We start from the raw sequence: 23485 nt of genomic DNA, 5'->3' as shown, positions 1-23485 counted from the left end.
CAGATATAATCCGTAGCAATCATTTCTGTAGTGAAAAGTACATATAACTACGGATAATATTTGTAGCTAAAAGTAGTGTTGGATCCGTAGCAATATGCCGAATTTAATAACAACTACAGTTGTCAGATTACAAGCTACGGTCAATATCCGTAGCTATTCTCTACATTAAAAAAATATTATCATTCATTCAATTACCACCTACACAATCATTCATTCGTTCAACTACAATCATTCATTCAATTACCACCTGCACACTCATTCATTCATTCATTCAATAATGCATCAATTACAATCCTTCATTCAATCAATTACAATTATAATTACAATAATGCTGAGAATACAAAGAAAAGGTCATCATCCTTTTCTTGGTGAGTCTGGTCCCCAACTGATTAATATCCCAAATCTGACACATGCTATAAAGATCCTCTTCCCTTTGCACCAATCTCCTTTACATTTCTCTCTATTTTGCAGGAGGCAATACTTTTCCATCTAGCCGTTCTTTTTTCCTTCAAGATTTCTTGCTGCTAGTAAAGAGGATATAAAAATTCAGTATCAACATAACATACATTTTCTATTGCATTGAAACTGAAATAACCAACACAGATTGATGAACAACCAAGCATGTTTTGCAAACGCTAACATGATAAAGAAAAATCTTAAAGAAGCGCACCTTAATATCCTCTGGCATATTTTGTGAAAGTGCTGATACTCTCAAATATAACGGATGCAGTGCAAATACAGAGACCGAGCTGTCAATCCAAAAAAATTTAAATGAAAATCACTTAATCATTCCCTGATATAAAATGAACACTGACTTCAGTTCATAGTGCATGCACCAAGTCGGTGCACGTTTATCTCCATCCCTACTCAAGAGGTAGTGAGGTGTGTAAAAATCAGATGTCCAAATGGTCAGAGATATCTTTTTTAATATAATTAAAATTACCATGGTTCTACTAGATGCAAATCCACAGACTTCACTCGTTCTGATCATTGCACAAGTTTCCTTTGATCCACATAATTCACTTGAGCATTGGATTTGCAATTTAGCTAAGAAGCAATAGACTAAGAAGCAATCATATTTTCCAAACACATGAGCAAGGAAATTTCCACTGTCCAATAATGAAAATGAAATTTCTCAAAATGGCCCATAGAGATGAAAAGGACAGTCTTGAAAATGCAATCAGTTACTTGCTTAATTAATACAGCAAAGTTCTGTCCTTTTCTGAATAAATATCTTACAACTCTATAATCAATGCTTGTAATGGGAGAAAAACACTAATGGCAACTCAACTCCATGTTTGTGTGATGCAAGGGAAGCTAACATGAGCCCTGCAATGGCTTTACATATTAGTTCTATGCATGTATGGTGACCGGGGATGTAGATCTTGTGGGCCACTACATGGATGGACTGTTGGGAAAACCCTGTAGTGATGGGACAACCCTGACCATCTAGCTATTATGAGCTTCGCCGTGGAATTTGGACCATTGCTCTGTTTTCAAGTGGATACCATAGCCCGATAGCTAGATTCATGGGAGTGGTGCAAGCACTTGCAAAGCATCCCATAGAATGCCTATTTATTTATGGTAATGTTTGGTTGCAGCACATATCATGAAATTTTATTATATTTTACCTATTTCAGTATTTATGCAATCTTATTCTCCAAAATGCCTCCTCACCAACATTAACATTGTTTATACTTTGGACTATTTTCTATTGCTAGTAGAAAATACCCAATTAGTTAGCCTCTTCCTACTTAGGCTAAACACATGAATCATCTTCCCTGCAATGAATGAACCTGAATGCATCACCTTGCTGGATGATTACATGCATTTGGATTATTTCATTGTTTAGCCAATCTAGGAATATGAACTGACTCGGGCTCTTCAAAGATTGGTCAAATTCCAAGATTGAGGGCAACTCTGGAGCCTTCAAGTAGTGACCAATTCCAACATTGATGGGCCCACCTTATGCCCCCTATTCCCAAAAGCTGAGATTAGCAGATTTGGGTCTTGGAATTAAGCAATGTTAAGATTGATGAGCCCACCTACTGCTCAATTCCTAAGAGTATAGATTGACAACTTTGAGATCTTCACTAATTTTAAGATTAATGGGACCCACTTGCTGCACCCAATTCTCAAAAACTGGCATGGACAGCTCTTATAAAAAGGTCATATCCCACCCGAACGGACGTGAAAGAATACATGAAATGTTGGTATTGCAGTGTAAAAGCTAAAAATAGCTTAAAACTAGGGAATAAGAAAAAATTACCTTAGCAGTGGCGGTCATGTAATTGTTTGTTTCCCAAGATCAATCTACACAGAGATACTGGTTTATGACAGATCTATACTTGAGCCCTCTAGTGCCTTGTTAAAATAGTCAATAACCTACTCCAAAGCATGTAATTGGACTGTAAGTTTGAAGTTTAAATAAGATATCAAAGAAAGGCTCAAAAAGTGCCACCGATAAAAGAAAATTCAGAAACCAAATCATCGAAACGGTCACATTCTGACATAGAGTAGGATGATCAGATGGCAACATTTGCCAATAAACCATGGACAACTTGAAACAAATGCAAACATACACAAAGGCCATGAAATAGGCAGTAAATCCTGATAAAACAGTCCTAGCTTCTAATCCATGGACACTTGTTTATGGCAATAGGACCGTTGGGCATGAAAACATCTTTAATCATCCAATAAATGTTCACTATTTTGATAGTCAGACAATCAGATAGTGTAGATTTTGGTTCATGATATATCTAAACTGAGAACCATTATTTGAACAGTTTAATTTGACTTGTATGGCTTGCATGCAATTTATGTAATTTGTAAGTGCCTGCATATCATCTATTACACTCTATTACACCATCAAAAATGGGGTGCCCACAAGCAAATCTAAAGAGATGCAGTTCAGGAACAGCTAAACAAACAGCTCATCATGCTCAATGGTTGTAGAACACACAAGCAATGTCAGGAGAAAAAAAAAAAAAAACAAATTTCTGTCCACTGTGAATTCATACATGCATATACATGTATGAAATTATGAAGTACAAAACATTAGTGTTCTTTTTTCTTTAACAAAATCTCCTTTTTTCAATTAAATTTAAAAAAAAAACAGAATTTTTGGTCCATTTTGGTGTTTCATTGTTGTGGATTTCCCAATCCTAAGTGGAATAACAAAACTTGAGTGCTTTTGGATGCTCAATCCAAATGAATTACAATTCATTGAATGTGAACTGATCCAAGTTTCATGAAATATTATGATCAAACATTACAGAAGTCATATTGAAGTATAGAAGATTGGTAGGAAAAGATGTAGACATCGTCATGCTATAATTTGAAAATATCATCCAAACATCTCATACCATTCATAAATGAACTTGCATTAGTGACCACTCACTATGTCACATCCATTTGCCTCACACATGCCAAGTAACTTCTACTACAAAGAAAGACCGCAAATCAGATCTCTAGTTAAAACTTAAAAACATTGTTCTACTATTTATACTAACACAAGTCATGAGCTTGTTACAATCTAGCCCGGCTGGTGATATTCTAGACTATAGCTCTGATGGTTCTCAATTTGGACAGAGAATGTCCCCAGATTGGAAGTTCCTAATCCTTTGATCAATGGCCTACGAGTAAACAATTAAGGAAAAAAATACAGTAACAAGCCTAGGAAAAAGGACAAAGATTGTATGGTTAGGAAATTTTTCTTGGATCTGATTGGGCCTTAATAGAACAAGAGCTTGTAACAATTAAGAACAATCACTAACAGAAAATTAATTTTCAGTGCAGATAGGTAATTACCATTCTCATTCAATATGGCTTGAAAGTATAGATCCACAAAGTTTAAACATCTTGACCCTTCTATGAGTTCTTTGGGAAGTATTATCATTTAAAATAAATTTTCAAGCTGTGCTACTTGACATATTAGCATGATGATCCGAGAAATGTAGGTCCTTTCCCATCATGGGCCTACATTAGCCATTCATGGAATGTGCATCAACAACTGAAGGAACTCAAAACATTTTACATAAAAAAATAATAATCAGTAATTGTTAACCAATGATTGCTTTGCATTCAAACTCAAGAACCTATAACATTGATAAGATTGAAGTTTAACATAGAACAGAGTCAATAGGATGATGAAACAGCCAGATATTTCATAAATAAGAACATATTGAATAGTATCCAAGTTTGCTCTGATTGATAATTGAATTTAAATTTGAATAGTATGTAGAATGATAATTGAATTTGAATCATAGGAATTAAAGCTTAACAGAGAGGAATTGAAAAAAAAAAAAAAAAGACCAAAACTGCAAATTCAAATGATTTTGAGTCTGAATTAAAATACATGATATGCAATGCCAACCTCATTCAAATTAGAGTAATGATACCTGATTCAAGATTGTTTTTTTTTTTTATTCCCCATTTTTCTTTGTTTCCTTTAGTTCAATTCAACTAAGCATGCCTTGCATCTAAACACGGCTTACGTTTAATATAACAATGTCTAGAAATCTTGACATGGTTTGCAAAGTAGATATGATTTTCAACTAAACCACTTGCAACCAGCAAACCAAGCAAATGTATTTCTTTTTACAATGCAACAAAAAGGAGAGGGAGTTACCATTATTGATCGAACTTCATATACAACAAACCCACAACTTGCTAAGAAAAAACCACAGCCAGTTAAACTAGCAATCAAGTAAGCAACTAAAAGAATTCTTTAATATGAGTAGGGACACTGCATTGCATTTGAGAAGTTTGAAGGCACTTACCACCTCACCAGTTGGCTTGTATACAGCTTGCCATATAGTTCCAAGGTACCATCCCCAACTTCCTCAATTACCTTGTACCTATGACATCCAAATCATCTTAAATTAAATGGATAGGATGGTAACCTACATTACATTGTAAGAAATCTCATCATTACTTCAGATTCACAACTTGCGCCAACACAAATTCATACCTTTTTGATGAATGGGCTTCAAAGCCTTATTCACTAATGACTCTTCAAACAAAGCTTCAACACTGCTGTGCAGTTGCAGGCCATATGACGAATGTACCATACACCAAACTTCTTGAAAGAAATAGAAATACCAAAAAGTGAAGTTAGTGTTATTTCAAGCATTGATGCTACAATAAGAATCAAGATCCGACTCAAAGAAAAAGAAAAAAGCACATAGAAAATGGAACAAGCTAGTAGTTAATATCATTAAACCCACCAACACATGAAGCACAATCCCCAGCACCAGGAGAAGCAAAGTGGACTGTCAAAATGGCCATTAACTAAAACTGATGGATCAGTATCCTTTGACTCTATTGATGAGATCCAACTCATGAACACCAGCAATGGTAGTTCTTGCAGGTGATGCAACATCATCTTTGAGTTGTACTGGGTGCTTTCCTAAATTGATAGCCATAGCAGCTGCTCCCAGAACTGTTTGGGAAGCTAGCTTCAATGCAAGATCTCGTGGAAAACCAGCAACAACTCCTCCATCAGCCATAGCCTCCATGGCTATAGAAATATGTATGCCGGTCCACTGCCAGTCAAGGCTGTGACTACGTCAAAGAATTTTTCGTCTGCTCTCCATATCTTGCCAATTGCTCCAAAAATACACTCTACAAGTTTTTCAACTTCTTTTGTTGCCATTTCTCCCGAGCTCACACTACGTGAAAAATGGAAAAAAATGACGGATTTAGAGATGGTTTTGGACCGTCTCTAAAATTGCTTGGTTTAAAGACGCTTTAGAGACGACCGTAAACCGTCTCTAAATTTTTAGACGGCCCTTGACCGTCCTTATTATTGTCTTGAAAATTTAAATGTCCATAAATCATTTAAGACAGTAAAAAACCGTCGTTAATTGCAGATAAAAGACGGTCATAGACCGTCTGGAATAAGAGACGGTTATTGACCGTCTCTTACTGGTAGTTTGAGACTGTCGAGGACCGTCTCAATTAGAGACGGTCGCAGGCCTTCTTTTTTGATAGTTAGGGACTGCGCACCAGTAGTCTGTATTAGGGACGGTTCTTAGCTGTCTCTGTTGGAGACTGTCAAGGACCGTCTCTATTAGGGACGGTCATTAACCGTCTCATATTGGAAATCAGAGACTGTCATAGACCGTCTCAATTATAGACGGCTGATGGCCGTCTTTTCCTGGGATGCAAAAATAGCCCTACGTTGGGGACAGCTGGTAGCAGTCCCTATTTGAGACCGTCTATGACCGTCTCTATTAGAGACGGTCCTAAACCGTCTCTAATGCTCAATCTTACAAAAAAATTATGAATTACGAACAAAAAAAAAAAAAAAAAAGAGCTAAAAAACTTAGAAAAATAACTAACAATATTTAAGAAAAAAATTTAGATTTTGAAAAAAATTGTAATTTCATAAAAATCTAGATTTTGAAATAAAAATTAAGAACTTTTAATGATGTTGATAATTTTGAAAAAAAAAATTTCGATAAGAAAATGATATTTTGAAAAAGAAAATTTTAAAAATTAAACCAAATTGTAAAAAAATTGTCAAATTGCAAAAAAATATATATTTAAAAAAAAAAAACTAGATTTTGTATTTTGAAAAGAATAATTAAAAAGTTGTATAACAAAAGTGATATTTTAAAAATGATATTTTGAAAAAGAAAATTTAAAAACATTAAACAAAATTGTGAAAAAATTGACAAATTGTAAAAAATATATATTTTAAAAAAGAAAACTAGATTTTGTATTTTGAAAAGAGAAATTAAAAAGTTATATAACAAAAATGATATTTAAAAAATGATATTTTGAAAAAGAAAATTTAAAAACATTAAACAAAATTGTGAAAAAATTGACAAATTGTAAAAAATATATATTTTAAAAAAGAAAACTAGATTTTGTATTTTGAAAAGAGAAATTAAAAAGTTATATAACAAAAATGATATTTAAAAAATGATATTTTGAAAAAGAAAATTTAAAAAATTAAACAAAATTGTGAAAAATTTGACAAATTGTAAAAAAATATATATTTTAAAAAAAGAAAGTAGATTTTGTATTTTGACAAGAAAAATTAAAAAGTTATATAACAAAAGTGATATTTTGAAAAAGAAAATTTAAAAAAGTAAACAAAATTGTGAAAGTTTCTTTCCCCCTGTTTTGTAAATATATATATATATATATATATATATATATATATATATATATATATATATATATATATATAGATATATATAAAGAAAACTAGATTTTGTATTTTGAAAAGAAAAATTAAAAAGTTATATAATAAGATTTCGATAAAAAAAATGATATTTTGAAAAAGAAAATTTAAAAAATTAAATGAAATTGTGAAAAAATTGACAAATGGTAAATATATATATATATATATACCGCTATTATGACCATGATGAAGCTGTCTAATTTTTATGTACAGCATTGGAAGGGCCTGGCAATTTGTGTCGGATGGCCATGTTTATATCTGTATTTGCAGGGACCATACCCTTAACCTAAACCAAAACATATGACCTAAAACCTTAACCTATAACCTAAACCCTAACCTTAACCTAAACCTAAACCTAAACCTAAACCTATAGCCTAAACTCAAATCCCTAAACCTTAACCTATAACCTAACCTAAACCTATACTTATAACCTAAAACTATTCCCAAATCCCAAAACCTATAACCTAAACCTAAGCTTTCCCTAAACCTATAAGCTAAACTCAATTCCCTAAAGCTAAACCTACACCTAATCCTAATCTCAACTCCCTAACCTAAACCTAAACCTAAACTTGAAAACTCAAACATAAACCCAATCCGGAACCCGAACCCGATTTCCTAAACTTAAACCTTAACCTATTCTCAATTCCCTAAACAAATTGCTTATAACCTAAACCTATAACCTATAACCTAAATCAAAACCACCTTTCCCTAAACCTTAACCTAAACCTATAACCTATAACCTAAATCAAAACCAAAACCAAACCTAAACCTAAACCTAAACCTAAACCTATAACCTAAAAACAAAACCTAAACCTAAACCTAAACCTATAACCTATAACCTAAAAACTAAACCTAAACCTAAACCTAAAACCTAATGTATTCTCAAATCCCCAAACCTAAACCTACACCTAATCCTAATCTAAACTCCCTAACCTAAACCTAAACCTAAACTTGATAACCCAAACCTAAACCCGATCTTGAACCCAAACCCGATTTCCTAAACTTAAACCTTAACCTATTCTCAATTCTCTAACCCTAAACCCTATAACCTAAACTGAAACCAAAACCTATACCTTAACCTAAACCTAAACCTGTAACCTATAACCTCAACATAAACCTAAAACCTAAATGTATTCTCAAATCCTTAAACCTAAATCTAAACCTTAACCTAAAGCTTAAGCTAAACCTATAACCTATAGCCTTAACCTAAACATGTAACCTATAGCCTTAACCAAAACCTAAAACCTAAATGTATTCTCAAATCCCTAAACCTAAGCCTACACCTAATCCTAATCTCAACTCCCTCGCCTAAACCTAAACCTAGACTTGAAAAGCAAAACCTAAACCTGATCCCGAACCTGAACTCGATTTCCTAAACCTAAACCTTAACCTATTCTCAATTCCCTAAACCTATAGCTTATAACCTAAACTTAAACTTAGACCTAAACCTATAACCTAGAGCATAAACCTAAACTTAAACCTAAACCTAAGCCTAAACCTGTAACCTATAACCTAGACCTACACCTAAAACTTAAATGTATTCTCAAATCCTTAAACCTAAATCTAAACCTAAACGTAAACCTTAACCTAAACCTATAGCCTATAGCCTTAACCTAAACCTATAACCTATAACCTAAACATAAACCTAAAACTTAAATGTATTCTCAAATCCCTAAACCTAAACCTACACGTAATCCTAATCTCAACTCTCTAACCTAAACCTCAACCTAAACATGAAAACTCAAACCTAAACCCGATCCCGAACCCGAACCCGATTTCCTAAACTTAAACCTTAACCTATTCTCAATTCCCTAAACCAATTGCTTATAACCTAAACCTATAACCTATAACCTAAATCAAAACCACCTTTCCCTAAACCTTAACCAAAACCTATAACCTATAACCAAAATCAAAACCAAAACCAAACCTAAACCTAAACCTAAACCTAAAACCTAAAACCTAAACCTAAACCTAAACCTAAACCTATAACCTAAAACCTAAACCTAAACCTAAACCTAAAACCTAATGTATTCTCAAATCCCCAAACCTAAACCTACACCTAATCCTAATCTAAACTCCTTAACCTAAACCTAAACGTAAACTTGATAACCCAAACCTAAACCCGATCCTGAACCCAAACCCGATTTCCTCAACCTAAACCTTAACCTATTCTCAATTCTCTAAACCTATAGCTTATAACCTAAGCCGAAACCAAAACCTATACCTTAACCTAAACCTAAACCTAAACCTATAACCTCTAGAGTAAATATAAACCTAAAACCTAAAGGTATTCTCAAATCCCCAAACCTAAACCTACACCTAATCCTAATCTAAACTCCCTAACCAAAACCTAAACCTAAACTTGATAACCCAAACCTAAAACCGATCCTAAACCCAAACCCGATTTCCTAAACCGAAACCTTAACCTATTCTCAATTCTCTAAACCTATAGCTTATAACCTAAGCTGAAACCAAAACCTACACCTTAACCTAAACTTAAACCTAAACCTATAACCTATAGCCTAAATATAAACCTAAAACCTAAATGTATTCTCAAATCCCCAAACCTAAACCTACACCTAATCCTAATCTAAACTCCTTAACCTAAACCTAAACCTAAACTTGATAACCCAAACCTAAACCCGATCTTAAACCCAAACCCGATTTCCTAAACCTAAACCTTAACCTATTCTCAATTCTCTAAACCTATAGCTTATAACCTAAGCCGAAACCAAAACCTATACCTTAACCTAAACCTAAACCTAAACCTATAGCCTAAATATAAACTTAAAACCTAAATGTATTCTCAAATTCCCAAACCTAAACCTACACCTAATCCTAATCTAAACTCCCTAACCTAAACCTAAACCTAAACTTGAAAACCCAAACCTAAACCCGATCCTGAACCCAAACCCGATTTCCTAAACCTAAACCTTAACCTATTCTCAATTCTCTAAACCTATAGCTTATAACTTAAGCCGAAACCAAAACTTATACCTTAACCTAAACCTAAACCTAAACCTATAGCCTAAATATAAACCTAAAACCTAAATGTATTCTCAAATCCCCAAACCTAAACCTACACCTAATCCTAATCTAAACTCCTTAACCTAAACCTAAACCTAAACTTGAAAACCCAAACCTAAACCCGATCCTGAACCCAAACCCGATTTCCTAAACCTAAACCTTAACCTATTCTCAATTCTCTAAACCTATAGCTTATAACCTAAGCCGAAACCAAAACGTATACCTTAACCTAAACCTAAACCTAAACCTATAGCCTAAATATAAACTTAAAACCTAAATGTATTCTCAAATCCCCAAACATAAACCTACACCTAATCCTAATCTAAACTCCCTAACCTAAACCTAAACCTAAACTTGAAAACCCAAACCTAAACCCGATCCTGAACCCAAACCCGATTTCCTAAACCTAAACCTTAACCTATTCTCAATTCTCTAAACCTATAGCTTATAACTTAAGCCGAAACCAAAACTTATACCTTAACCTAAACCTAAACCTAAACCTATAGCCTAAATATAAACCTAAAATCTAAATGTATTCTCAAATCCCCAAACCTAAACCTACACCTAATCCTAATCTAAACTCCCTAACCTAAACCTAAACCTAAACTTGAAAACCCAAACCTAAACCCGATCCTGAACCCAAACCCGATTTCCTAAACCTAAACCTTAACCTATTCTCAATTCTCTAAACCTATAGCTTATAACCTAAGCCGAAACCAAAACCTATACCTTAACCTTAACCTAAACCTAAACCTATAGCCTAAATATAAACCCAAAACCTAAATGTAATCTCAAATCCCCAAACCTAAACCTACACCTAATCCTAATCTAAACTCCCTAACTTAAACCTAAACCTAAACTTGATAACCCAAACCTAAACCCGATCCTGAACCCAAACCCGATTTCCTAGACCTAAACCTTAACCTATTCTCAATTCTCTAAACCTATAGCTTATAACCTAAGCCGAAACCAAAACCTATACCTTAACCTAAACCTAAATCTAAACCTATAGCCTAAATATAAACCTAAAACCTAAATGTATTCTCAAATCCCCAAACCTAAACCTACACCTAATCCTAATCTAAACTCCCTAACCTAAACCTAAACCTAAACTTGATAACCCAAACCTAAACCCGATCCTAAACCCAAACCTGATTTCCTAAACCGAAACCTTAACCTATTCTCAATTCTCTAAACGTATAGCTTATAACTAAAGCTGAAACCAAAACCTACACCTTAACCTAAACTTAAACCTAAACCTATAACCTATAGCCTAAATATAAACCTAAAACCTAAATGTATTCTCAAATCCCTAAACCTAAACCTACACCTAATCCTAATCTAAACTCCCTAACCTAAACCTAAACCTAAACTTGATAACCCAAACCTAAACCCGATCTTGAACCCAAACCCGATTTCCTAAACCTAAACCTTAACCTATTCTCAATTCTCTAAACCTATAGCTTATAACCTAAGCCGAAACCAAAACGTATACCTTAACCTAAACCTAAACCTAAACCTATAGCCTAAATATAAACTTAAAACCTAAATGTATTCTCAAATCCCCAAACCTAAACCTACACCTAATCCTAATCTAAACTCCCTAACCTAAACCTAAACCTAAACTTGATAACCCAAACCTAAACCCGATCCTGAACCCAAACCCGATTTCCTAAACCTAAACCTTAACCTATTCTCAATTCTCTAAACCTATAGCTTATAACTTAAGCCGAAACCAAAACTTATACCTTAACCTAAACCTAAACCTAAACCTATAGCCTAAATATAAACCTAAAACCTAAATGTATTCTCAAATCCCCAAACCTAAACCTACACCTAATCCTAATCTAAACTCCCTAACCTAAACCTAAACGTAAACTTGATAACCCAAACCTAAACCCGATCCTGAACCCAAACCCGATTTCCTAAACCTAAACCTTAACCTATTCTCAATTCTCTAAACCTATAGCTTATAACCTAAGCCGAAACCAAAACCTATACCTTAACCTTAACCTAAACCTAAACCTATAGCCTAAATATAAACCCAAAACCTAAATGTAATCTCAAATCCCCAAACCTAAACCTACACCTAATCCTAATCTAAACTCCCTAACCTAAACCTAAACCTACACTTGATAACCCAAACCTAAACCCGATCCTGAACCCAAACCTTATTTCCTAAACCTAAACCTTAACCTATTCTCAATTCTCTAAACCTATAGCTTATAACCTAAGCCGAAACCAAAACCTATACCTTAACCTAAACCTAAATCTAAACCTATAGCCTAAATATAAACCTAAAACCTAAATGTATTCTCAAATCCCCAAACCTAAACCTACACCTAATCCTAATCTAAACTCCCTAACCTAAACCTAAACCTAAACTTGATAACCCAAACCTAAACCCGATCCGGAACCCAAACCCGATTTCATAAACCTAAACCTTAACCTATTCTCAATTCTCGAAACCTATAGCTTATAACCTAAGCCGAAACCAAAACCTATACCTTAACCTAAACCTAAACCTAAACCTATAACCTATAGCCTAAATATAAACCTAAAACCTAAATGTATTCTCAAATCCCCAAACCTAAACCTACGCCTAATCCTAATCTAAACTCCCTAACCTAAACCTAAACATAAACTTGATAACCCAAACCTAAACCCGATCCTGAACCCAAACCCGATTTCCTAAACCTAAACCTGAACCTATTCTCAATTCTCTAAACCTATAGCTTATAACCTAAGTCGAAACCAAAACCTATACCTTAACCTATACCTAAACCTAAACCTATAACATATAGCCTAAATATAAACCTAAAACCTAAATTTATTCTCAAATCCCCAAACCTAAACCTACACCTAATCCTAATCTAAACTCCCTAACCTAAACCTAAACCTAAACTTGATAACCCAAACCTAAACCCGATTTCCTAAACCTAAACCTTAACCTATTCTCAATTCTCTAAACCTATAGCTTATAACCTAAGCCGAAACCAAAACCTATATCTTAACCTAAACCTAAACCTAAACCTATAACCTATAGCCTAAATATAAACCTAAAACCTAAATGTATTCTCAAATCCCCAAACCTAAACCTACACCTAATCCTAATCTAAACTCCCTAACCTAAACCTAAACCTAAACTTGATAACCCAAACCTAAACCCGATCCTGAACCCAAATCCGATTTCCTAAACCTAAACCTTAACCTATTCTCAATTCTCTAAACCTATAGCTCATAACCTAAGCCGAAACCAAAACCTATATCTTAACCTAAACCTAAACCTAAACCTATAACCTATAGCCTAAATATAAACCTAAAACCTAAATGTATTCTCAAATCCCCAAACCTAAACCTACACCTAATCCTAATCTAAACTCCCTAACCTAAACCTAAACCTAAACTTGATAACCCAAACCTAAACCCGATCTTGAACCCAAACCCGATTTCCTAAACCTAAACCTTAACCTATTCTCAATTCTCTAACCCTAAACCCTATAACCTAAATTGAAACCAAAACCTATACCTTAACCTAAACCTAAACCTATAACCTATAACCTAAACATAAACCTAAAACCTAAATGTATTCTCAAATCCTTAAACCTAAATCTAAACCTTAATCTAAACCTTAACCTAAACCTATAACCTATAGCCTTAACCTAACCCTGTAACATATAGCCTTAACCTAAACCTAAAACCTAAATGTATTCTCAAATCCCTAAACCTAAGCCTACACCTAATCCTAATCTCAACTCCCTCGCCTAAACCTAAACCTAAACTTAAAAACAAAAACCTAACCCTGATCCCGAACCCGAATTCAATTTCCTAAACCTAAACCTTAACCTATTCTCAATTCCCTAAACCTATAGCTTATAACCTAAACTTAAACCTAGACCTAAACCTTAACCTAAACCTTAACCTAAACCTATAACCTATAGCATAAACCTAAACTTAAACCTAAACCTAAACCTAAACCTGTAACCTATAACCTAGACCTAAACCTAAAACCTAAATGTATTCTCAAATCCTTAAACCTAAATCTAAACCTAAACCTAAACCTTAACCTAAACCTATAGCCTATATCCTTAACCTAAACCTATAACTTATAACCTAAACATAAACCTAAAACTTAAATGTATTCTCAAATCCCTAAACCTAAACTTACACGTAATCCTAATCTCAACTCCCTAACCTAAACCTAAACCTAAACTTGAAAACTCAAACCTAAACCCGATCCTGAACCCGAACCTGATTTCCTAAACTTAAACCTTAATCTATTCTTAATTCCCTAAACCAATTGCTTATAACCTAAACCTATAACCTACAACCTAAATCAAAACTACCTTTCCCTAAACCTTAACCTAAACCTATAACCTATAACCTAAATCAAAACCAAAACCTAAACCTAAACCTAAACCTAAAACCTAAAACCTAAAACCTAAACCTAAACCTAAACCTAAACCTAAACCTAAAACCTAAAACCTAAACCTAAACCTAAACCTAAAACCTAATGTATTCTCAAATCCTCAAACCTAAACCTACACCTAATCCTAATCTAAACTCCCTAACCTAAACCTAAACCTAAACTTGATAACCCAAACCTAAACCCGATCCTGAACCCAAACCCGATTTCCTAAACCTAAACCTTAACCTATTCTCAATTCTCTAAACCTATAGCTTATAACCTAAGCCGAAACCAAAACCTATACCTTAACCTAAACCTAAACCTAAACCTATAGCCTAAATATAAACCTAAAACCTAAATGTATTCTCAAATCCCCAAACCTAAACCTACACCTAATCCTAATCTAAACTCCCTAACCTAAACCTAAACCTAAACTTGATAACCCAAACCTAAACCCGATCCTGAACCCAAACCCGATTTCCTAAACCTAAACCTTAACCTATTCTCAATTCTCTAAACCTATAGCTTATAACCTAAGCCGAAACCAAAACCTATACTTTAACCTAAACCTAAACCTAAACCTATAACATATAGCCTAAATATAAACCTAAAACCTAAATGTATTCTCAAATCCCCAAACCTAAACCTACACCTAATCCTAATCTAAACTCCCTAACCTAAACCTAAACCTAAACTTGATAACCGAAACCTAAACCCGATCCTGAACCCAAATCCGATTTCCTAAACCTAAACCTTAACCTATTCTCAATTCTCTAAACCTATAGCTTATAACCGAAGCCGAAACCAAAACCTATACCTTAACCTAAACCTAAACCTAAACCTATAACCTATAGCCTAAATATAAACCTAAAACCTAAATGTATTCTCAAATCCCCAAACCTAAACCTACACCTAATCCTAATCTAAACTCCCTAACCTAAACCTAAACCTAAACTTGATAACCCAAACCTAAACCCGATCTTGAACCCAAACTCGATTTCCTAAACCTAAACCTCAACCTATTCTCAATTCTCTAAACCTATAGCTTATAACCTAAACCGAAACCAAAATCTATACCTTAACCTAAACCTAAACCTATAACCTATAACCTAAACATAATCCTAAAACCTAAATGTATTCTCAAATCCTTAAACCTAAATCTAAACCTTAACCTAAACCTTAACCTAAACCTATAACCTATAGCCTTAACCTAAACCTGTTACCTATAGCCTTAACCTAAACCTAAAATCTAAATGTATTCTCAAATCCCTAAACCTAAACCTACACCTAATCCTAATCTCAACTCCCTCGCCTAAACCTAAACCTAAACTTGAAAACCAAAGCCTGTAACCTATAACTTAAACCTAAACCTAAAACCTATTGCTTATAAGCTAAACCTAAACCTAAACCTATACCTAATCTTAATCTCAACTCCCTAATCCAAACCTAAACCCGATCCCGAACCCGAACCCGATTTCCTAAACCTAAACGTTAACCTATTACCTGTACTTATAACCTAAACTTATAACCTAAACATAAGCCTAAAACCTAAACCTAAAACCTATTGCTTATAAGCTAATTCTAAATCTAAACCTAAACCTAAAACCTAACACCTAAAACCTAAACCTAAACCTATTTTAATGATCAGTTTTATTTTTAAAAAGTGCTCACTTTTTTGGAAGAAGTTTATGCAATTCTTCATGATTCTGAATTATAATGTTTTGTTGGTTTAATATTTTTTTTTCAAGTGAGAAAGAAAATTGTTGCTGATTTTTTTTCTTTTTTTATTTATGATGTTAAACTTATATGTATTTATGTGTGGATGAATGTAATGTGGATAAGATTGCTTGTGTTTGGATGGATGTAGTTTATGTTTGGATGAATGTAGTTTATGTTGGATTTACGTAGTTTGGGTTTAGATGGATGTAGTTTATGTTTGGATGAATGTAGTTTATGTTAGATTTACGTAGTTTAGGTTTAGATGAATGTGAATGTGAATATGTTGAAATATATTATATAACAGGTGTTTATCAGGAAGAATATGATAATATAACAGGTGTATATTGACCCTCTTATAAGGGACGGCTGATGACAGTCCTTTTTAAGGACGGTCTATGATCATCCTTTTAAAGGACGGTCCGTGGCCGTCCTTTTAAAGGAGGTTTGTGGCTAGCCAAAGGCTCATAAGAGACGGAGAATGGCAGTCCTTTTTAAGGACAGTCATGGACCGTCCTTAAAAAGGACTGTTTATGGCCGTCCTTTAAAGTCTCATCAGAAACGGTCGACGACAGTCTTTTTTAAGGACGGACTATGACCGTTCTTTTAAAGGACGGTCGATGGCCGTCCTTTGAAGGGGCCGAGATCGTCCTTTTTAAGGACGGTCCTGAACCGTCCTTTTTTAGGACGGTCCATGACCGTCCTTTTTTCGTCAATAAAAATGACAGTTTTCGACCGTCCTTTAAGTAATAAGACACGTCAAAATTTGACGGCCCTTGTGACGGTCCATGACCGTCCTTTTTGGTCATTTGAGACGGTTTTGGACCGTCCTTTTTTCACAGTTTTGGCGTAGTGTCATAACTGTTGCTACCTCACCAATAGTTAGAGTATTTGGCATTACCCTGATTATTCAACCATCGCCAGCTCATTCCTGCAAATCTTTTAATTTTGTTCCTGCAACAATGGACACAAGAAGTTTCTTCCTTGAAAGCAGTGGCTTCAACTCCAAAACCACCTCCTTTACATCTTGAGGTTTTACAGGGAGAATCATCATTTTTTTCTTATTTAGTCCACTTCCATTGATACCACACAATGCCAAGACAGTCTCCTTTACATCTAACCTAACAAAAACATGCACAGTCCAAAGAACGAGCAAGAAAAGTAGGACCATGGAGGGGCAGTTTCTAGGCAAACAACTATGCACAAAGCACCCACAAACATGAAAGGTAATGCTCAAGTAGTTGGCTGCACAAAATAGAAAAGGAACCCACATGATTACTAACATGACTCACATGCTAACAAGGTCAACACCTTAATACAATTGTGAGGATCTAGAGGATTCTCATAGAAACATAATAAAAACTAGAAAAAAGCTTACCATGAGGATTCGAAAAAAGCAATCTGTGAGATCATCCCCTTTAAGCAACCCACTTTGTTGTAATTGTGAGATATAATGGGTATAAGCTACATCAATATAATTAGTTTCACAACGCATAGCATCAACTTGAAAGGAAATAATTAGTACAAAACAGTAGTTTTCCAAGAAGTTATGGACATTGAAATTTCAGCAGTCTAAAATGGTTGTATATTCTCCATTGTACAACTTAACACAGTCCACCATGTATAGCTTTCAATTTTCGTCTGGAAAACAAACCCCCCCAAAGAAAAAAAAAAAACTGTACAAGTATGAAGCATGCTAACCTGTGTGTGATTTGGAGATGATTAGATTGTCATATCACCTCCTAGTTCATCAATGACCATATCTACTGTAGTCATAAAATCTGGGAAGACTTGAACAGAAGCAACATCATAAAAAGGAGTAAGAACAGAATTCTGACCAATATGAATATTGGGTCGTTTGTCTAATCCATTTTTAACTCCTGATCCATAACAATTGGACCAACTGAATGAAGAGTCTAGATCTCACTGAAGACTAATTACAATATCGGAGGACAGTGATTTCCATACTACTTATTAGGTATTCACTACCAAAAAAGGGGCAAAGGCTACGAATAAAATCCGTAGCCATAGACTTATGGCTACGGTTTTAGTCCGTAGCTAGTCCGTAACACGACCGTCGACGTAGGTGCCATAACAATAGGTCTGAAACCTATGACTACAGATTTAATCTGTAGCTATAGGTTAAATAGCTACAGATATAATCCGTAGTAATTATATCTGTAGAAAAAACTTCAAACAGCTATGGATATTATTTATAGCTGAAATTTCGTAGTAATAGGCCAAAATTGAAAAGGCTACACCTGTCTGATTAGTGGCTACGGATTAATCCGTAGCTATAGGTTAAATAGCTACAGATATAATCCATAGCAATTATATCTCTAGCAAAAACTTCAAACAGCTATGGATATTATTTGTAGGTAAAAGTCTGTAGCAATATGCCAAATTTGAAATGGCTACACCTGTCTGATTAGTGGCTACGGTCAATATCCATAGTTATTTTGTACATTGAAAAATTAAATCATTTGTTCATTCAATTACCACCTGTACAATCATTCATTCATTCAATTACAATCATTCATTCATTCAATTACAATCCTTCATTCAATCAATTACTTCATTCATTCATTCAATTACAATCCTTCATTCAATCAATTACAATTTCAATCCTTCATTCAATCAATTATAATTACAATCAAATATAGTTATAATTACAATAATGCTGAAAATACAAATCTTTGGCTTCATTAGAGAAATGTGCTCGACTTCACCCTGAAATTTCAACAGCTTTGTATATTCCATCATCCTACAAACAGTCATGTCATTCATAAATTAGAATGCCCAATGGGGAAAAGAAAGACAGTGAAAGAAGTGCATCATGAATAACCACTTTTTTTTCTTAATGAATTAAAAAAAAAAAACTCAAAGAAGAATGAAATTGACATAAAAGAAATGGTCGCACCATATGATGATAGGTTTTGCTTTAGGTTTAGGTAATAGGTTTAGGTTAAGGTTAGGCTATAGGTTATAATTAAGTTTAGGTTTAGGTTAAGGTTTAGGTTATAGGTTTTGGTTTAGGTTTAGGTTTAGGTTTAGGTTTAGGTTATAGGTTTAGGTTTAGGTTTAGGTTATAGGTTATAGCTTTTGGGAACTTGATTATAGGTTAAGGTTTAGGTTCAGAAAATCGGGTTCGGGTTCGGGATCGGGTTTAGGTTTGGGTTTTCAAGTTTAAGTTTAGGTTAAGGAGTTGAGATTAAGATTATGTGTAGGTTTGGGTTTAAGGATTTGAGAATACATTTAGATTTTAAGTTTAGGTTTAAGTTTAGGTTTATGTTAAAGGTTTAGGGAAAGGTTATAAGTTTAGGTTAGGTTTAGGTTTAGGTTATAGGTTATAGCTTTGGGGAATTGAGAATGGGTTATGGTTTAGGTTTAGGAAATCGGGTTCAGGTTCGGGATTGGGTTTAAGTTTGGGTTTTCAAGTTTAAGTTTAGGTTTAGGTTAGGGAGTTGAGATTAGGATTAAGTATAGGTTTAGGTTTAAGGAATTGAGTTTAGGTTATAGGTTTAGGGAGAGGTTAGGTTTAGGTTATAGGTTTTGGGATTTGGGAATAGTTTTAGGTTATAAGTATAGGTTTAGGTTAGGGTATAGGTTAAGGTTTAGGGATTTGAGTTTAGGTTATAGGATTAGGTTACGGTTTAGGTTTAGGTTATAGGTTTTGGGATTTGAGAATGGGTTCGGGTTTAGGTTATAGGTTTTGGTTTAGGTTATAGGTTTTTGGATTTGAGAATGGGTTCGGGTTTTGATTTTGGTTTAGGTTAAAGGTTTTGATTTAGGTTATATGTTATAGGTTTATGTTAAGGTTTAGGTTTAGGTTAAAGGTTTTGGGATTTGAGAATAAGTTCAAGTTTAGGTTATAAGTTTTGGTTTTGGTTTAGGTTATAGGTTTTAGTTTAGGCATAGGTTCAGGTTTAGGTTATAGGTTTTGGGATTTGGGAATGGGTTTGGGCTTAGGTTATAGGTTTTGGTTTTGGTTTAGGTTATAGGTTTTGGTTTAGGTTAAGGTTTAGGTTTAGGTTATAGGTTTTGGGATTTGAGAATGGGTTCGGGTTTAGGTTATAGGTTTTGGTTTTGGTTTAGGTTATAGGTTTTGGGATTTGAGAATGGGTTCGGGTTTAGGTTATAAGTTTTGGTTTTGGTTTAGGTTTAGGTTATAGGTTTTTGGATTTGAGAATGGGTTGTGGTTTAGGTTTAAGAAATCGATTTCAGGTTCGGGATTGGGTTTAAGTTTGGGTTTTCAAGTTTAGGTTTAGGTTTAGGTTAGGGAGTTGAGATTAGGATTAGGTGTAGGTTTACCTTTAGGGAATTGAGTTTAGGTTATAGGTTTAGGGAAAGCTTAGGTTTAGGTAATAGGTTTTGGGATTTGGGAATAGTTTTAGGTTATAAGTATAAGTTTAGGTTAGGTTATAGGTTAAGGTTTAGGGATTTGAGTTTAGGCTATAGGTTTAGGTGTAGGTCTAGGTTTAGGTTTAGGAAATTGAGTTTAGGTTATAGGTTTAGGGAAAGGTTAGGTTTAGGTTATAGGTTTTAGGATTTGAGAATAGTTTTAGGTTATAAGTATAGGCTTAGGTTAGGTTATAAGTTAAGGTTTAGGGATTTGAGTTTAGGTTATAGGATTAGGTTTAGGTTTAGGTTTAGGGATTTGAGTTTAGGTTATAGGTTTAGGTTTAGGTTTTAGGTTTAGGTTTAGGTTTAGGTTTGGGTTTTGGGATTTGCGAATGGGTTCGAGTTTAGGTTATAGGTTTTGGTTTTGGGATCTGATAATAAGTTCGGGTTTAGGTGATAGGTTTTGGTTTTGGTTTAGGTTATAGGTTTTGATTTAGGTTATAGGTTAACGGTTTAGGTTAAGGTTTAGGTTTAGGTTATAAGTTTTCTGAATTTGAGAATGGGTTCGGGTTTAGGCTATAGGTTTCGATTTTGGTTTAGGTTATAGGTTATAGGTTTAGGTTATAGGTTATAGGATTTGAGAATGTGTTCGGGTTTAGGATATAGGTTTTGGTTTTGGTTTTGATTATTTGTTTTGATTTAGGTTATAGGTTATAGGTTTAGGTTTTAGGTTTTGGTTTTGGTTTTCATTTAGGTTACAGGTTATAGGTTTAGGTTAAGGTTTAGGGAAAGGTAATAGGTTTTAATTTAGGTTATAGGTTATAGGTTTAGGTTTTAGGTTTAGGTTTAGGTTTTGATTTATGTTATAGGTTATAGGTTTAAGTTTAGGCTTAGGTTTAGGTTATAGGTTTTGGAATTTGAGAATGGGTTCGGGTTTAGGTTATAGGTTTTGGTTATAGGTTTTAGGTTTACGTTAAGGTTTAGGTTTAGGTTCTAGGTTTTGGGATTTGAGAATGGGCTCGGGTTTAGGTTATAGGTTTTGGTTTTAGTTTATGTTATAGGTTTTGGGATTTGAGAATGGGTTCGGGTTTAGGTTATAAGTTTTAGTTTTGGTTTAGGTTTAGGTTATAGGTTTTTGGATTTGAGAATGGGTTATGGTTTAGGCTTAGAAAATCGGGTTCAGGTTTGGGATTGGGTTGAAGTTTGAGTTTTCAAGTATATGTTTAGGTTTAGGTTAGGGAGTTGAGATTAGGATTAGCTGTAGGTTTAGCTTTAGGGAATTGAGTTTAGCTTATAGGTTTAGGGAAAGCTTAGGTTTAGGTTATATGTTTTGGGATTTGGGAATAGTTTTAGGTTATAAGTATAGGTTTAGGTTAGGTTATAGGTTAAGGTTTAGGGATTTGAGTTTAGGCTATAGCTATAAGTTTAGGTCTAGGTTTAGGTTTAGGGAATTGAGTTTAGGTTATAGGTTTAGGGAAAGGTTAGGTTTAGGTTATAGGTTTTGGAATTTGAGAATAGTTTTAGGTTCTAAGTATAGGTTTAGGTTAGGTTATAAGTTAAGATTTAGGGATTTGAGTTTAGGTTTAGGATTAGGCTTAGGTTTAGGTTTAGGGATTTAAGTTTAGGTTATAGGTTTAGGTTTAGGTTTTAGGTTTAGGTTTAGGTTTAGGTTTGGGTTTTGGGATTTGAGAATGGGTTTGGGTTTAGGTTATAGGTTTTGGTTTCGGTTTAGGTTATAGGTTTTGGGATTTGATAATAGGTTCGTGTTTAGGTTATAGGTTTTAGTTTTGGTTTAGGTTATAGGTTTTGATTTAGGTTATAGGTTAACGGTTTAGGTTAAGGTTTAGGTTTAGGTTATAGGTTTTCTGGATTTGAGAATGGGTTCGGGTTTAGGGTATAGGTTTTGGTTTTGGTTTAGGTTATAGGTTTTGGTTTAGGTTATAGGTTTTAGGTTTAAGTTATAGGTTATAGGATTTGAGAATGTGTTCGGGTTTAGGATATAGGTTTTGGTTTTGGTTTTGGTTTTGATTATATGTTTTGATTTAGGCTATAGGTTATAGGTTTAGGTTTTAGGTTTTGATTTTGGTTTTGATTTAGGTTATAGGTTATAAGTTCAGGTTAAGGTTTAGGGAAAGGTAATAGGTTTTGATTTAGGTTATAGGTTATAGGTTTAAGTTTTTGGTTTTGGTTTTGGTTTTGATTTATGTTATAGGTTATAGGTCTAGGTTAAGGTTTAGGTTTAGGTTTAGGTTTAGGTTATAGGTTTTGGGATTTGAGAATGGGTTCGGGTTTAGGTTATAGGTTTTGGTTATAGGTTATAGGTTTAGGTTAAGGTTTAGGTTTAGGTTATAGGTTTTGGGATTTGAGAATGGGTTCGGGTTAAGATTATAGGTTTTGGTTTTGGTTTAGGTTTTAGGTTTTGGGATTTGAGAATGGGTTCGGGTTTAGGTTATAAGTTTTGGTTTTGGTTTAGGTTTAGGTTATAGGTTTTTGGATTTGAGAATGAGTTATGGTTTAGGTTTAGGAAATCGGGTTCAGGTTCGGGATTGGGTTTAAGTTTGAGTTTTCAAGTTTATGTTTAGGTTTAGGTTAGGGAGTTGAGATTAGGATTAGGTATAGGTTTAGCTTTAGGGAATTGAGTTTAGCTTATAGGTTTAGGGAAAGCTTAGGTTTAGGTTATAGGTTATAAGTATAGGTTTAGGTTAGGTTATATGTTAAGGTTTAGGGATTTGAGTTTAGGCTATAGGTTTAAGTTTTGGTCTAGGTTTAGGTTTAGGGAATTGAGTTTAGGTTATAGG

General features: G+C 34.1%; 1 long non-coding RNA gene and 1 pseudogene across 1 annotated transcript; both read right to left on the bottom strand.

Annotated features, from left to right (window-relative positions):
- Positions 1-391: 391 nt before the first annotated feature.
- Positions 392-3443, bottom strand: LOC131256360 (uncharacterized). The gene is made up of 3 exons (XR_009176770.1): positions 3366-3443; positions 2270-2385; positions 392-521 (listed from the first exon to the last, which is right to left on the bottom strand). It is a non-coding gene; the product is annotated as an uncharacterized LOC131256360 (long non-coding RNA).
- Positions 3444-5306: 1863 nt separating this feature from the next.
- Positions 5307-17759, bottom strand: LOC131255028 (pyrroline-5-carboxylate reductase-like; annotated as a pseudogene).
- Positions 17760-23485: the final 5726 nt, after the last annotated feature.

Source organism: Magnolia sinica, chromosome 9 (assembly GCF_029962835.1).
Source record: "Magnolia sinica isolate HGM2019 chromosome 9, MsV1, whole genome shotgun sequence".
In the NCBI taxonomy this organism is placed as follows: Eukaryota; Viridiplantae; Streptophyta; class Magnoliopsida; order Magnoliales; family Magnoliaceae; genus Magnolia; species Magnolia sinica.
This window is presented reverse-complemented; position numbering and strand designations above follow the sequence as displayed.